This window comes from Nerophis lumbriciformis, linkage group LG19 (genome assembly GCF_033978685.3).
Source record: "Nerophis lumbriciformis linkage group LG19, RoL_Nlum_v2.1, whole genome shotgun sequence".
In the NCBI taxonomy this organism is placed as follows: domain Eukaryota; kingdom Metazoa; phylum Chordata; class Actinopteri; order Syngnathiformes; family Syngnathidae; genus Nerophis; species Nerophis lumbriciformis.
In genome coordinates, this window is record NC_084566.2 from 8701913 (window position 1) to 8720645 (window position 18733).

At 39.4% G+C, this 18733-nt stretch overlaps 1 protein-coding gene across 1 annotated transcript in view; it reads left to right on the top strand.

Moving 5' to 3' along the window:
• pcdh10b (protocadherin 10b) overlaps positions 1-18733 on the top strand; it is an 875015-nt gene that overhangs the window by 674327 nt on the left and 181955 nt on the right. The gene's annotated exons all lie outside the window — the stretch shown is intronic.

Sequence of the window (18733 nt, forward strand, 5' to 3'; positions counted from 1 at the left end):
AGTACCTTGAAGGTAGAAAAGCGCTATACAAGTATAACCCATTTATCATTTATCATTTAACACTGCAGCGCACTAATGCATCTAAAATGATCCAAACGCAAGAAAATGCACATTGCGCAACATTTTTTCATGTTATAAAAATATGTTTAATGAAAAATTTACTTTTTTATTTAAATGCCAGATGACACCAAAACACATCAATTCGATGTGTTTTAATCAGCCCCTTCATAGGGAACTGCGGTTTTTTTTTAATGTTGTATATCATTCATAATGCTTATGTGAGGCAAATGCAGGAAATACTGTTACTGTTTATTTTTAGGTCTTATTACATGATGGCCTACATAAGAACAAACATACCATTTGGACTCGAAACCACGCCAATACTGGCTGGGTGAGAGCAGGGTCAATTTTTGCTATGGGCAATGTGGGTGGCCGTCCAGGACGCAATTTATGTGAGGGCACAAGTACAAAAAAAAGATCAACACTCGCCAGTTTTATAGACTACTGCCGCTCATTTCCCTTAGTAACCCTTTTTATATAGTTCCCAATACAAATGCAGTACAGTGCAAATGATTTCCGCATGCGCGAACCGCTGCAATTCCCGCCCTGGCAGGGTCTCTGCTGCTGTCCGCTGACCGCCTGTGAGTGTTTTGGAACAGGGAATGGGCTCACGGCAGCACCCTGCTCTGTACTTTTACCTCAGAGTCTCCAAAACACAACCAAGTCTTCAGTAACTCTGGTAAAAGTCGCTACATTTGTCACTAGAAGCTGTTTACAAAAAAAAGCCACCAAAAGGATTGGAAAGTGGGCAGATTTGGCGACAAAGTTGCCGAGTTGGCAACACTGGAAAGTCAAGAGGCAATTTGGCGAGGGGGGTGGGGGATAATCTGATCCCAGCCCAGCAAGCCACACAACACAAACTGCTTCCAAATAAATTGTATTTCATTCCTAAAATTAAAAAAGACCTATATACCTACATGTAATTAAATGGGTTATGTTACGGCGCAAGCGCAGGCCGGCGCGCATTTCCCCTCTCACTCTGCTGTGCGCTCCGCTGAGCGCGCCTCGGGACACGCCCACGGGTATTCCTCTTATGCAGCAGCCGCGCTTCTGCACGGCTGCACGCACTCAACAATCAACACACCTAACACTGATGAGACCTTCCCTGCCGTCTTAAGACAGCGTGTCCTGCGTTCCAGTGCCAGAACGTAGCTACTTGTACATGTACAGTAAGCCTTACACGTCGCAAGCTTCCTTGCATTTGTGCTTCCTTGCTCCTTGTGTTTCCCCTCCGTTGTGCTCATTGTGTCTTGTACTGTGTCGCCATCCAGCAGCTCTTCATCATCCCCCAGTTTCGAGATGTGTGTCCCGTCTCCCCGGGTCCCCTCTGGACTTACTGCTGCCTTCCTGGATCTCGACCTCACGCCTGCCCTCGGACAACGACGCCTCGCTCCAGCCCCTGACCTTCTGCCTGTCCCTGGACCTCCGAGGCTGCCTTGCCCTTTCTGGACTTACGCACCGATCTCAACACACACCTTCAAAACCACCTGGTAACACTCCTCATATAATCGCTACACATACCGTACACATTTGGTTTAATCACACACTTCATTTATATATATATATATATTTATATATATATTTCAAGAAACACGCTGCAAACTAACGACGTCCCTGCCTCCGTGCCGTCTCCTTCTCCCTCTGTACCGTTACAGGTTATGTGGAAAAAAAGTCTATGCATTTATGTACGTGACTAACGTGACTTATGGTAAATGGTAAAAGGGTTATACTTGTAAAGCGCTTTTCTACCTTCGAGGTACTCAAAGCACTTTGACACTATTTCCACATTCACCCATTCACATACCAGAGGTGTGGACTCGAGTCACATGACTTGGACTCGAGTCAGACTCGAGTCATGAATTTGATGACTTTAGACTCGACTTGACAAAATGTAAAGAGACTTGCAACTCGACTTAGACTTTAACATCAATGACTTGTGACTTCACTTGGACTTGAGCCTTTTGACTTGACATGACTTGACATGACTTGCCACTTTCCCCAAAATCCAAAGCTTAAAAAGTTATTTGGGAGCGCTCTGTGTTTTTCATTTTCTTCGTCTGTCTATCAGCGTGTTATTCCTGTCAGCTGGTGTGCTATCAGTACAACAGCCAATCAAATTAGAACTACGTTGTTTTCATCACACAGCATTCATCCAATCAAATTGCAGGACAACCAATGAACAAGAGTTGGTCCAACAACGTGCCAGTGATAAACAATTATGTTAAAGTTGGTTTCGTTCGGGTATAAAAATTACGACTTGGTCAATAAAAAACGAATTGCCGTATGCAAATCACGCAGTTCGAATATTACAGACGGGGACGCAACAACTTCCAACTTCGTTCGACATTTGAAGTTGCACAAAGAAGGGTAAGTTTTGAATGTAAGATAATGTTTATTGGCTAAGTAACGTGACTTTTATTTGCTGTGTAGTTAAATCAGTGAGGCTGCAAATTCACTGCTAACGTTATAACCATAGACATCTTATAAGTAGACGCAGCATCGAGCGCTACTGCCTACTGGCGCAGACGAGGCGCGGGGCCGCCATCTTGGAGTGGTGATCCGCTCCACTCAGTGCAATTCATTTGGCAGGAGCAATGAACTGTCAGCGCATTTAATTCATTTTACCTCACTGAATACCACTGATTTTCACGCGCTTTTTTGTCATACGTGTGTAACAGACACATGTTTTGGCGTGTTTTATTATTCATAGTTTGCTTAACAGTAATATAATATTCTTATACGCTATAAGTGACCAGACGTCCGAGATCAAAACTGGGAATATAATCCCAGAGAAGGGGGAAAAAAACGGTAAGCTATTTTTAAATTGAAGAAACAATATGATTAGGTTATATATACATATGCGTGTATCCTACATAAACAATGTATGAATACATTAGATATCTATATATCTTAGGGACCTATAGACTGTATCGCTGTTGCTTCAGCAGCAGAGAGCTTATTCTGTCTTGACACTTTGTATTGATATTTTCTATTACATTCTTCCCTTAAATGATAATGTTTGCAGTGATTGTTTTATATGTATTATTTTATGTAAGTCGCTTTGGATAAAAGCGTCTGCCAAATACTTAAACATATATAAACACCTGAAAGTCTTCATATCAGCTAAAACCACCAATCTGTTTCACTGGATTCAGAATAAAACCAAATTCTGTTTAACCCAACAATGTTAGTATTTGAATATTGTTACTTGAAGACTGATTCCTGGTTACAATTATACTGTTAAGAAAGTATTGTCTTATACTTTGCCTAAAATGAGAATGCATCATAATCAGTAGTGGCTGGTGAATTTTGTTTTAGGTGGGGCTGAAAGTTTGTAAACCAAACCCCTGTAGGGGCGTCATCCTCCCCCAGAAGATTTCTTTGTGATTTTCACATACAAATATTGAAGATCTTTGATCCTTCTCAACTCTGTGGTAATATTATTTTCATAAAATACAACCAATAGTACGTTAATGTTAAGTCTTACTTGTGAAAAGTAATCCCCCGATTCCTATTTTCAACAGTCCGCTCATTTGAGCAGGAAAACGCTGAACACCATCTTTGTTTTCTACCTTTCAACTGTCAGTTTAGGCTGCTCGCCGGCTCCTCATCAGCACTTCAAGATGGCGGGCAAATTGCTCATGTCACAGCAACCAATGCTGCGTCTACTTATAAGATGTCTATGGTTATAACGTCATTGCAAACACGGCAATCTGTTGCGTCCACTGCAGTTTGCTACCTTATTCATACTTTTTGTCAAGTGATTTTTTTTTAAGCAGGGTTTCATGAGGTACCTATACATAACGTTACGTTAGTCAATGTATCACACACAGTAACGTAACGTTAGTCAATGTATCACACACAGTAACATTACGTTAGTCAATGTATCACACACAGTAACATTACGTTAGTCAATGTATCACACACAGTAACGTAACGTTAGACGGCAGTCAGCAGCACCGCGTATTTTAGCCACCTACAAAAAGACAAACATTGTCAAATAAAGGTCAGTTAAAATGTATACTATATTAAGAATATGTGTACATATTGCATAGGGTCCTGACATCTAAAAAGTACAACTCTGTTCATTGTTATGTTCATATATTTGTTATGTTTTTCATGTGTACGCACACATAAACACACATACAGTATGAGATGAGATCAATGACATAAGGTAAGAACAGGATAGAAACTGCTGTGGAACTAGTTACAATGCAATATGCCATGGAAATACAATGTTAACACTTTTGTGCAAATAAGTACAGTTGCACTTGTTTTTTTCAAATGTGTTTATTCTGTAAAGGAATGAGTTACATGTTTAAAATGACTGGTTAATAGTGCTATTTTGAAGTGCAATGTCAGCACTATCTTTTTCCCTGCAATTTCAAATGCACTTGTTTTAATAAATAAATACAGCGTTTTAAAAGCATACACAATCTGTGTAAATATATTAGTCTGTGGTTAAATGACTTGAAAGGACTCGAAACTCAAAATGCAGGACTTGGGACTTGACATGAGACTTTCCAGTCTTGACTTTGGACTTGACTCGGACTTGCCCTGTCTTGACTCGGGACTTGACTCGAGACTTGAGGGTAAAGACTTGAGACTTACTTGTGACTTGCAAAGCAATGACTTGGTCCCACCTCTGTCACATACACATTCACACACTGATGGCGGGAGCTGCCATGCAAGGCCCTAACCACGACCCATCAGGAGCAAGGGTGAAGTGTCTTGCCCAAGGACACAATGCACCTGACTCGGATGGCGCAAGCCGGGAATGTAACCAGGAACCCTTAGGTTGCTGGCACGTCCGCTCCGCCAACCAAGCCACGCCGTACCCAGTTGACTTCAGTTTATTGACAGGCAAAACAGTGAAGCTTATTAAAACATACTTGAGATCTTCATTGTCACAGGACCGTCTCTCTGGACTTGCCATAATCAGACAGCATCAATCATAAAGTGACACAACAGATATCCAATGCTGATATAATGGATGATTTTGCATCAGAGAAGGTTAGAAAAATATAGTTTTACATTGCACTTCACACCTGTTGTTAATGTTAAAGCCAGATGTAAACAGGGTGAAAAACACTGCTGAAGTCTGTGCACTAAATTCACATTATGTTAATTATCCGCTGTTTCTCTATGTCTGGTGTGTTATCATAACAGGAACTGTTCAGATGTTATTAGAGTGATGCAAAACACAACTCATATGTAAAATAAGAAATAATTTACTGCATGAATCTTTTTATGCTCCATACAGGGATACTTTCAAGCACAGTGAGTGATGAAGGATTTGTGAAGTTTACATTAATGTTTATGTACTGTATTTACATTAATGTTTATGTACTGCATTTGATTTATTGATTTATTTATTTATATTGTCCTTTCTCTGTTTGTGTTACCTTTTTGTATTTAAGATTGTATAATAAAATAATACAATATAATATTATATAATATATTGTTGTGTTGGTGACGGGGTTTAGGGGTGAGGGTGAGAGCATGGTCCTAGTGCCCGCCCCAATCCTTCCCCGAACACCCAGAAGACAATTTGTGGGGGAAATGAAAACCTTCCGGGGGGTTTTACTTGTCTGCCGTAATCTACTTTTTAAAGTGTTCCAGAACTTGAATCTTACACTGACCTCTTCTGTAGTTCCTGAGATTCCGACTGAAGATGGTTCACTAGGCATAAGAACTGGCATGAGCTCCTGGCTAAACAAAAGAGAGAGTTTCAACATAATGACACATTTGATTAAAATCTGTATCTCAGTCTCAGTCCAAACAAGCATATTGCAAGATCACTACCAATATTGTCACAGCAAAATTGTACTCGTAGGCTACACACATTTTAAGATTTTGAAGAAGACCTCTATTGCAGGCGATGCATACAATAGTATTTATTAATAATTATACATTTTGGGTAACACTTTAGTATGGGGAACACATATTCACCATTAATTAGTTGCTTATTAACATGCAAATTAGTAACATATTGGCTCTTAATTAGTCATTATTAAGTACTTATTAATGTCTTATTCTGCATGGCCTTATTATACAACCAGTAAGCCATTAACTAAGAGTCTTCCCCCAATAACCTCAGAATTATTGCTTATTAGCAACCCTAACCCTTATATGTTCCCCTAGTAGACTTAGACTTAGACTTCCTTTTTATTGTCATTCAAATGTGTAGTTTTATAGTGTCCAAATAACTCTAAATTAAGTCTTTGTTACTTTAATAAGCAACTAATTAATAGTGAATATGTACCCCATACTAAAGTGTTACCAAATTTTGTAACAAGTAGGCTGTTTTGACAAAATGAAAACATAGCACAAGTAAGGTCGAGCATTTTAACATTTACATATTTAAATTGTTGACTAACCAGATCCTGGTTTGGCTGAATAATCTTGGTCTCTCTCATTTGTTTCCTTAGTGCAAGTGATAGAAAATACATATTTATGTCTGTCTTTGGAAACATCAAATTATTCAAATGTCTACCTGAGACCTTGTGGTTGCTACTGTGATGTTATTTCAATGGTTGGAATCTGCACTTTTGAGTGTAATGTTATAATGGTAATCTCCGTCACAGCAGTTCAGACCAGGCAACAAGCAGTGCGGGTGGGGTTTGTTTACAGAGCGGCCAGCCTTAAACGCAGGTGTCACGGATAGACGTAGGAGCACATTTTAACAACAAAGTTCTACAGAAAGGTACAATTATATCAGATTGTAGGTGTTTTTTTACTCTTTTCGTTCTTATTTCACCGTGTTTGTTGCATTTTTGTTGCATTTGGTTTGATTGTAAAAGTAATGATTGAGGAGGTGGTCTGAAAGAAAAGCGGAGCTATGTTAATATTCAGTGTTTTACTGTTCATAGTTAAAAGAATGCAATATTACTTTTTTTCTCAATGAAACATCCTGAATGTACATGAAATCCAAGTACCGTATTTTTCGGACTATAAGTCGCTCCGGAGTATAAGTTGCACTGGCCGAAAATGCATAATAAAGAAGGAAAAAAACATATATAAGTCGCACTGGAGTATAAGTCGCATTGTTTGGTGTAATTTATTTGATAAAACCCAACACCAAGAATAGACATTTGAAAGGCAATTTAAAATAAATAAAGAATAGTGAACAACAGGCTGGATAAGTGTACGTTATATGACACATAAATAACCAACTGAGAACGTGCCTGGTATGTTAACGTAACATATTATGGTAAGAGTCATTCAAATAACTATAACATATAGAACATGCTATACGTTTACCAAACAATCTGTCTCTCCTAATCGCTAAATCCGATGAAATCGTATACGTCTAGTCTCTTACGTGAATGAGCTAAATAATATTATTTGATATTTTACGGTAATGTGTTAATAATTTCACACATAATTCGCTCCTGAGTATAAATCGCACCCACGGCCAATCTATGAAAAAACTGCGACTTATAGTCCAAAAAATACGGTATGTGGGATTTACTTTTAGTTGTAGGTGGTCAGTCATAACGTTTTAGGGTTCTATCAGAAAATATTGTGTTTTTTATTCGTGTTCCTGAAAAAAGGAACCCAAGCACACATTTTTTACAGCAGATTTTACAGTTGTATGTATATATATATATATATATATATATATATATATATATATATATATATATATATATATATATATATATATCCATCCATTTTCTACTGCTTATTCCCTTCGGGGTCGCGGGGGGCGCTGGAGCCTATCTCAGCTACAATCGGGCGGAAGGCGGGGTACACCCTGGACAAGTCGCCACCTCATCGCAGGGCCAACACAGATAGACAACATTGACACTCACATTCACACATATATATATATATATATATATATATATATATATATATATATATATATGTATGTATAATGTATTAAGGGGTGTGTATCTCTACCTTAAATGGCGATCTGATTTGAATCTAGATACATGGGTTACAGTACAATTCACTAACAATACTAAGTAATACTTAAAACATTACGATTCGATGCAGATGGAAGCTCTGCATGGAGAGAAGAAAACTGAATGTATCATGTCAGAACAATGTCATATATTTATTTTTTATATGCACAAATACAAAACAGGCAGTTCCTGTAATAATGATGAGCAAATATTAGAACTAACAACTTCAGGGCATAGCAGTCCATAAACTTAAAGTGTAACTGCACTTGTTTTGGAATTTTGCCTATCATTCACAACCATTATGGAAGACATGACGACAAATGTATTATTTTTTATGCATTCTAAATATTAAATAAATGTAAATAAAAGTACGCTTACAGCGCATCCAATGGGAGCTCCACTATTTCGCACATAAAACTCGATAAATAACCATTCAAAAAGTGCCAACAATACTCTATTTACATTTCATGTGAATGTTGTCTGTCTATCTGTGTTGGCCCTGTGATGAGGTGGCGACTTGTCCAGGGTGTACCCCGCCTTCCGCCCGATTGTAGCTGAGATAGGCTCCAGGACCCCTCGCGACCCCGAAGGGAATAAGCGGTAGAAAATGGATGGATGGATGGATTTGATTTTTTATTAAGTATTAGTGATCTTGTTATTACAAGGGCTAACACTGAAGAACTATTTATAGCGGCAACGTGATCACTTCCTGTGTGCCAATGTTTTCATCATCGAGAGATCTGCTGTTTTCTTGCTTCCTAACCCTAACCCTAATCTGAGCATTTACCTGTTGTCATGGCATCAAGACACACAAGCCGGCGATGAGGGAGCTAGGAATGCTATTGCTAGCAGACCTAACCACTGGCAAGACAAGAGGACACTGATTTAAAAGACTTCCAGCCCCAACTTAGACCCAATTCTGTGAGGTAATTACACTGACTACTATTACTGATTTCTAATTGGGTCGGTTCTCCTGGACCGTAAAGATTCTGGACGAACGATACTGCTTCCAGTATTTTTTTTAATACATCTGGTCGTCAATATTATGACATGCTGTCACAATGGGTTCAGCTGACGCTGCATACACATAGCAAAACAGGTTGTAATAATTACAAATAGGAAGCAACAACACACAAAAGTTTGTAACACAACAATTCATCCTCAAAAATTTCAAGTGAACGCCACTTAAAGGACAACTGCACTGTTCACAATCATAATGAAAGACATGATGACGGATGTATTTTTGTAATGCATTCGAAATAGTAAATAAAACACGTATTTCAGTGGTGGCACTTACTTATTTCTTGCACTTGTGTTACTGTGGTGTTATAACACCTACTTGATGCACAGCTTGCTTTCTCCGTATTGTTTTTGTTGCTACCTGAGCAAACAACAGTAAATACCTGCTAGCTTTTCCAAAAGTGTTTTGTTTACATCTTCTTTTCTTTAAGTTTATGGATTGCAATGCCTTAAAGTTGATATTTCTACTATTTGCTCATAATTAACGCAGGCACCACCAGTTTTGTATGTGTCTATTTAAAAAAAAGAAACACATGACATTGTTCTGACATGATACATAATGCATTTAATTTTATTTTCAAAGGTTCCATCTGCATTGAATTGCATCGAATCGTATCGCATCGAATTGTAATGTTTTAAAATGTATTGTTAGTGAATTGTATCGTAACCCATCTATCACGATTCATATGAAATCGTCATTTAAGGTAGAGATGCACACCCCTAGCATATATACTGTACATACACACATACCTATATACATACATACAGTAAATAAACATTTTACATATGCATATATACATATACATACACACATTTACACATTTACACACACACACACACACACACACACACACACACACACACACACACACACACACACACACACACACACACACACACACACACACACACACACACTCATTTATACATATATACACACATATACATATAATGAAACATATCATCCATCAATTTAAGTTTACTTATATAGCCCTTAATCACAAATGTCTCAAAGGGCTGCACAAACCACGCTGACATCCTCAGCTCTGATCCCACATCAGACATACATACATATACATTCACACATTTACACACTCACACACGCACGCACGCACGCACGCACGCACGCACACACGCACACACACACACACACACACACACACACACACACACACACACACACTCATTTATACATATATACACACATACATATAATGAAACATATCATCCATCAATCAAAGTTTACTTATATAGCCCTTAATCACAAATGTCTCAAAGGGCTGCACAAACCACGCCGACATCCTCAGCTCTGATCCCACATCAGGGCAAGAAAAAACTCAACCCAATGGGAACAACGAGAAACCCTGGAAGGGACCGCATATGCTGATTGTGAATTAATAGAAAGAAAAGCCTTGAATGATGCGTAAAAGTAGGATATAAAAGTATTAGATTTAGGATCAACAGTATTAAGTCACTATTACTAAAATTGATATGATGAAACTTGAAGTTTTATAAACATAACCACACTAGCATGATCAGATGTATTAATATTACCTAGCTGCAATTTGTCATGATCCATGTCCCGGATCATGTTTTATGTTCTGTTAGTTTTGGACTTCATTAGTTCTTGTGTTTTGTGCACCCTTGTTTGTTTTAGTTACCATGGTTACTTATTGTTTCCACCTGCCTCTGATTAGTGTTCGCCCGCTCACCTGCTGCCTGAGCACTAATCAGAAGCATTATTTAAACCTGCCTTGCCCTCCAGTCAGGGCTGGAGTATTGTTTGTTGTATGCTGTGGACTCCCTGTTTCATGCAATGCTCTGTTCATGCTTGTTTTCTGGAGATACCATAGTTCATGCTGATGATTTCATGCTTAGTTCATGCTGCTCGTGCCTTGCCAAGTAAGTTTTGTTTATTTATGCCACAGTTAGCGACTTTTTGTTTCTTGTCCATAGTTCAGGCTAAGTGTTAGCTTTTGTTTCCTGCGTTAAGTTGTGCCTTCGCCTTGTGCGCCTTTTTGTTTTCACCTTTTTTTGAACATTAAAACCATGTTTTCTTGTACACCGCCTGTCATCTCTGCATCTTGGGGTTCGTCACCACCACTTCATGACACAATTGAGTTCTTGCCAGAAAAAAATTGTCAATTCTGGTATGAAAACCATGAAGTGCAGAGAAGAAGGTATATTCTTTGCTAGCAGGGTGGATACTTCTCCACACATCATCAAATCCAAGATCGTTTCACATTGCAGTGAGAGCTTTTGCTTGGGGAGAAGGAGCCTTAGCACTATGAGGAAACCTATCTATGAGGGGATTTAATATACAATTAAAATCACCACCAACAATTACTGTATCAGCTCTCATCTTTGTCGTCATAAAGTCAAATGGGTGAGCAGGTGGATAATAAACATCCATTATTAAAATCTCTTGTCCTTGTAAACCACCTTTAACTACAACATATAGACCATTTTTATCTTCAAGGTATTTCACCACTTTAAAGAGCAGAGTACGTCTAATAAGTATAGCAACGCCCCTGCTTCTAGTTGTAAAAGACAAAAAGAATACTTGTCCAAATATACCCTGTTGTAACTTAAAATGCTCTGTGTCATCAAGGTGAGTTTCTTGCACCAATATAATATATTTTCCCTTTTTACGAAGGTAAGTAGTTTTCTACGTTTTATAGGATTGTGAATCCCTCGTATTTACCAGGTGCAAACCCGTAGCATATTTGTCATTATTTCAGACTCCTATTCTTGGCACACTCCCTTGAAAAAACAGAAAAATAAAAAGACTGAGCGCCATGCGATGAGGTGGCGACTTGTCCAGAGTGTACCTCGTCTTCCGCCCGAATTCAGCTGAGATAGGCTCCAGCACCCCCCGCGACCCTGAAAGAGACAAGCGGTAGAAAATGGATGGATGGATGGAAAAAGACTGAGCTACACAGAAACATAAAAAATACAAAAAGACAACACATCCAGAAAAAAACCCCATGCGGAAAGGGGGAATATCCCTGCAAAAAATGCAGGGAATAACAATATTCCATTTGCTCTCGGCAGGTAGCTAACAGCTCCTTTGTGCGCAATAATCACACCTAACCTTAGAATGAACACAAGTCCCACTCAGCACACGGCGATGTAAATTTAGCCCACATTGTACGTTATAAAGATATAAAATAAAATAGATTCATAACACGGCCACATGAGTACTTGCATACCGTTATCAATCCAATAACCAGAGCATAGTACAGGGAAAAAGAAGACCGGACTTTTCTGTGATGCAGTATCGAACGACTTAACTGAGAGAGTCCACCAACACCGCAACAGCCCCCAGCCGTCCTGTTGATCGTCAACTTCAGCGTGACTGGGTAGATCAATGCGTAAGCGATGCCCATCTTCTTCAATCGGTCTTTCACGAAATCAAATGCTTTGCGCTTCCTTACCACCACTGCCGAGTAATCGTTGAAGAAACACATCCGCGATCCACCAGTGTGTGCGGGCTGGTTCGGCTCTACTCCGAGACGGCGGGCTGCGTTCATGTCTTGTTGCTTGTGGCTGAAGTTGTGAAACTTTAGAATTATGGGTCTTAGTCGTTAATTTGAGCCGAGTTTTGATGCCAAGGAGCGATGTGCACGGTCCAGGTATCCACTTTTTCATGTAACACACAGGATCAGCTCCTTCGGTAGCTTCAGCCTGTCCCATCCATCCATCTTCTTCTGCTTATCCGAAGTCGGGTCACACAATTTCCCAACTCATATGGAAACGGGGTTTGTATTTACTATCTTCATCTGCTTTACTTGTATTCTATACTCTATTCCTACTCATGCTTCTTTCTATTTTTCATGTTTTATTATATTTACTTTCCAGCGTTCCTCAGAGGGAGCCCTCTGCATCAGGCGTTATCGGCTATGGCTGTGGGGGTGCTTTGTGCCATCTTCCTAGTGGCAGTGGTCTGATGATCTCCTGGTCATACTTGCCAACCTTGAGACCTCCGATTGGTTGGGGGCGGGGCTAAGAGGGGAGGAGTATATCTACAGCTAGAATTCACCAAGTCAAGTATTTCATATATATATATATATATACATATATATATATATATATATATATAGTCAAGTATTTTATATATATATATATATATATATATATATATATATATATAAAAGAAATACTTGACTTTCAGTGAATTCTAGCTATATATATATTTATTTTATTATATATATATATATATATATATATATTTATTTATTTTGTTATATATATATATATATATATATTTATATAAAAGAAATACTTGAATTACAGTGTTCATTTATTTACACATATACACACACATAACACTCATCTACTCATTGTTGAGTTAAGGGTTGAATTGTCCATCCTTGTTCTATTCTCTGTCACTATTTTTCTAACCATGCTGAACACCCTTTCGCAGGTACCCAGAAAGGTTTCGAGTACCACCAAAAAAACTGAAACTCTGAAGACAGTATAAAAATCTGTGTTAAAGGTGTACAAATACTGTTTGTATAATAAGCATGTTTTTTTTTTTTTTTACAAATGAGGGTTAAGAGTTCAGTACTAAAAAAAAAAAAAGAATGTGGCTTAAGTACAGTTTTTTAATTGAGCTGCTGCATTTTTTGGTTGGGTTGTTTATTTATTTTGAGTAACTTCTGTACATTTCTAAAAGGGGAGGAATGTAATAGAGTGATCTATGTTTGTCTGTTGCCATCTCCTGGTGAATGTTGGCTATAGCGTACTGGGGTTACTTTTTGGTTGGCCAACGATTTACGTGGTGTTGCGCACCTGACGTCACTCAGGTCCGCATGGAGCTGGAGGGGGCGTAGCTTCCAGCTCCGCCTGAATTTCGGGAGAGGTTTTCGGGAGAGGCGCTGAATTTCGGGAGTCTCCCGGAAAATCCGGGAGGGTTGACAAGTATGCTCCTGGTGCAGATGGCGCCTTTGATAGTGTTTACTCTAATGGCTCCTTTGTAGTAAGCCATGCATTCATTTATTAATATGTGTGCGTATGCGCGTGAGGTGTGTGTGTGTGTGTGTGTGTGTGTGTGTGTGTGTGTGTGTGTGTGTGTGTGTGTGTGTGTGTGTGTGTGTGTGTGTGTGTGTGTGTGTGTGTGTGTGTGTAATGATGGGTCATGTGGGTCATTGGGTTATTGTTTTTAAGTCTGTAAAGCACTTTGTGTTGCATTTATTTTATGTATGAAAATCCATCCATCACATCCATTTTCTACCGCTTGTCCCTTTTGGGGTTGCGGGGGGTGCTGGAGCCTATCTCAGCAAGTGCTTTATAAATAAAGTTTGATTGATTGATCAACAAAATATAACTAAAAATGTGCAAAACAAAACGAAAAAGCAGCATTCAGGTGAGGTTTTAGCGAAAATAGGCATTAAAAGTAAAAAAGACCTCAGTTTAAGGCCTAATCCTGTTTCTCCTTTCTGTTACGATCTGCCCTGTTTTGGAGAATAATCTTGTTGAGGGGACAAATGTTGCTACTATGCGCAGTCTATGTGCCATCACATGTCAAAGACGTGGGTAGACTGAACACTTGCTCTCCCACCACCTGAGTGGGCCTGCAGTTCTCTAGAAAAGGGGCTCATCGAGATATGTTCTGACTTCCACCATTGCATCTACTGTTGGATTCTTCGTACCTTAGACGGTTGCACGTTCCTCAAAGAATCTAAAAAACAGCAGATCCTTGTGGTTCCTCTTGTTCTGTTGCCCCTTCTCCCTCGTGTCCCGTTGGCAGTGGAATTGACTGGCTGGATATTGCTGCTGATGCTGCAGTAATTCTCTGAAGAGCTTCATCAACTGCTCAATGTTTAGCTTTTTTAGTCTTGGGTCAAGAAAGGTGGTTTCTGACAAAACAGTGTTTTATTTCATTGAGTGGAATTTTCTTTCCATGGATGCACAGAGAGCATCCACTAACTGCTTCACTTTCCCCTTGGTTAATATGGTCTGGTGCTCAGCTGTCACACTCTGCAGACACTTGCACAGGATCAACATTTTAGAGGCTGTAACATAGCTGAAAAAGAGTAATAACAATTAGTGAATTATGTTTTGTATTATTAAGCAGTATGTATTTTTATCCGGTCATGTCTAATCTGCTTTTCATACTAATAGTGCAACAACAACCCTTAATAAACATAACAAAAAAAAATACAATAATAAAAAAAGCAACATAACATTTGTACATTGTACTTGTCTGTGCTGATCTCTACAATGACCTGATCAAATGGCTCCAGAACAGTGCAGTACTCATGCAGTTTCTCCAGTTCTTCTTGGCACAGAGGATCAACATGTGCATTGATAACAGCCACAGTGGAGATGACTGCATCCTTGGTGTCTATAATCTGTTTGAGCATGTGGAAGGTGGAGTTCCATCTTGTAACACACTCCTGCTTCAACTTCAGCTCAGGTATGCCCATTTGTCGCTGGGTTGATTTAAAGGGGAACATTATCACAATTTCAGAAGGGTTAAAACCATTAAAAATCAGTTCCCAGTGGATCATTTTATTTTTCGAAGTTTTTTTCAAAATTTTACCCATCACGCAATATCCCTAAAAAAAGCTTCAAAGTGCCTGATTTTAACCATCGTTATATACACCCGTCCATTTTCCTGTGACGTCACATAGTGATGCCAACACAAACAAACATGGCGCATAGAACAGCAAGCTATAGCGACATTAGCTCGGATTCAGACTCGGATTTCAGCGGCTTAAGCGATTCAACAGATTACGCATGTATTGAAACGGATGGTTGTAGTGTGGAGGCAGGTAGCGAAAACGAAATTGAAGAAGAAACTGAAGCTATTGAGCCATATCGGTTTGAACCGTATGCAAGCGAAACCGACGAAAATGACACGACAGCCAGCGACACGGGAGAAAGCGAGGACGAATTTGGCGATCGCCTTCTAACCAACCATTGGTATGTGTTTGTTTGGCATTAAAGGAAACTAACAACTATGAACTAGGTTTACAGCATATGAAATACATTTGGCAACAACATGCACTTTGAGAGTGCGACAGCCCAATTTTCATCAATTAATATATTCTGTAGACCTACCCTCATCCGTTATCTTTTCCTGAAAGCTGATCTGTCCAGTTTTGGAGTTGATGTCAGCAGGCCAGGGAAGCTAGGGTCGATATTCTTCTCTTGATCATCTTCGGTGGCATAAGGGACGGTGTGAGCCAAGACATCCAGGGGGTTTAGCTCGCTCGTCTGCGGGAACAAACTGCTGCTATTGCTTGCCGTGCTACCGAGGTCTTTTGTCCCTGAATTGCTCACACACTCCGGCAGGATTCAATAGGGGTCTGGCGGCAGAATTCTTTGACTTTATCGTTGGAAATGCATCTGCTTTGAGTGTCGCAGGATATCCACACATTCTTGCCATCTCTGTCGTAGCATAGCTTTCGTCGGTAAAGTGTGCGGAACAAACGTTCAATTTCTTGCCACTTTCGCATCTTTGGGCCACTGGTGCAACTTGAATCCGTCCCTGTTCGTGTTGTTACACCCTCCGACAACACACCGACGAGGCATGATGTCTCCAAGGTACGGAAAACAGTCGAAAAAACAGAAAATAACAGAGCTGATTTGACTTGGTGTTTGAGAAAATGGCGGATTGCTTCCCGATGTGACGTCACGTTCCCAGAGCGAATAATAGAAAGGCGTTTAATACGCCAAAATTCACCCATTTAGAGTTCGGAAATCGGTTAAAAAAATATATGGTCTTTTTTCTGCAACATCAAGGTATATATTGACGCTTACATAGGTCTGGTGATAATGTTCCCCTTTAAGCTATTCTGTGGCTGTTGTGCCCCTGTGAAAGAATTCCACTATCGCCTTTATTTGTCCAAAGCGGGCTTCATCACCTTCAGAGCATCTCTTAGACCCAAGTTATTGTGTGTGCATGACATGGGTCCATTTCAGGGTTTTATTGCTACCGTTATGCTAGCACCATTGTCACTGACACAGCACACAACTTTGTTTTCCACGTCCCTCTAGCTTGACAACTTAGCAGAGCAGCTGCTCAAAGAGGCAGAGGTGCGTCTGCCACTGAACTCAAAACAGTCCAGTAGACAAGACACCATGTTGTACTAGTGGCATATAACTGACATGTAGGATGTAATGCTTCGGGATGTCCAACAGTCAGTTGTCAAACAAACACCTGTGCCTTTTTTTTTTTTTACACTTTCTAGGAGTAAAGCACATTATTTGTCCTATGGACGTGGGATGATTTTTTATGAAAGCATTTTCCTGCTTAGAAGTGTATACATTGAATTTGTGACAACCTGGTTGCATGGTGATGCGGGTCTCGTTCTCCCAGGAATGCAGACGGGCGTCAGACACAGCGTGCAGGTAGGAAAAATGATTTATTAAGAATTAAATCAAAAGGGAACAAACAAAAACGTGCTCATAGCACTTAAGGCAAAAAACTAAATGGGCTAGCGTGGGAGCTAGCACGTAACAAGAGCAGGAAACAAAAGTCGTCATCTGTTGTATGGAAACAAACTAGGAAGCAAGACAGACTGACAGGGAAGGCAGGCTTAAATAATAATGTCAGTGATGACAAACAGGTGCGCGTCGGGAACACACGCGGCAGGTGAAAACAATAAGCAGCCATGGCAACAAACTCAGGTGTACAAACAGGCACTCAAGGAGTCCAAAACTAACAAAAAACACAAGTGCATCGAAAACGTAAACAAAAATATGATCCGGGCAGCGGATCATAACAGAATTGAGAGCATTAGTATAACTTTGAAATCCTTTGTCCTCCATGATGAAAAACGGCTGAAAATCTTGTGCTATCATTTTAGCCAGTTCCTCATCAATTGAGTCTTGTTTGGCTGGGCCTTTTGCAATAACTGGCTCAAAGAGTTAGGCCTAGGCAAGGGGTCGGCAACCCAAAATGTTGAAAGAGCCATATTGTACCGAAAATACCAAAAAAATATATTTCTGAAGCCGCAAAAAATGTAAAGCCTTGTAAGCATGTTATAATGAAGGCAACACATGATGTAAGTCCCTATATTAGCTATATTAGCCTACTATCAAAATGACTATGTGTCATAGGCAGACGCAAATCTTTGTTGACAGAAATGTTGAAATGTAATATTTATTCTACACATTTTAGTAAAATGGAAGCTTTTCAGAGGGTGAGATAACTCATAGAAATTACTGGCTTTGAAATGCCAAAAGTGTAGATGTGTGTGTCCAACTTAAAGGAAACGGCAGGCTGTCTTCTTCTAATGGATTTATTACAATCTTTGCAAGCTAGGTAATGTTTTCTGTGGTCTTTAACGGTACACAAACAACTATCATAAAAGCAGTCAATATTACATACAGATAATGTGTCATGAGATATGCACATATAAATAAAATTAAGAGGACTTAAATGAAATTAAATTACCTCAAATATACCTACAAATGAGGCATAATGATGCAATTTGTACACACAGCTAGCTTTAATAGCATGATAGCATCGATTAGCTTGCAGTCATGCAGTGACCAAATATGCCTGATTAGCACTCCACACAAGTCAATAACATCAACAAAGCTCACCTTTTTGTCTTGACGCACAACATTAAAAGTTTGGTGGACAAAATGAGACAAAAAAGGAGTGGCATAAAACACGTCTTAGAAAGTCGGAGAAGGTTGTAAATGTAAACAAACTACGGTGAGTTCAAAGACCGCCAAAATTTCTAGGACAAAACGGCACTCGCCAAATAGTCTCTAATCAC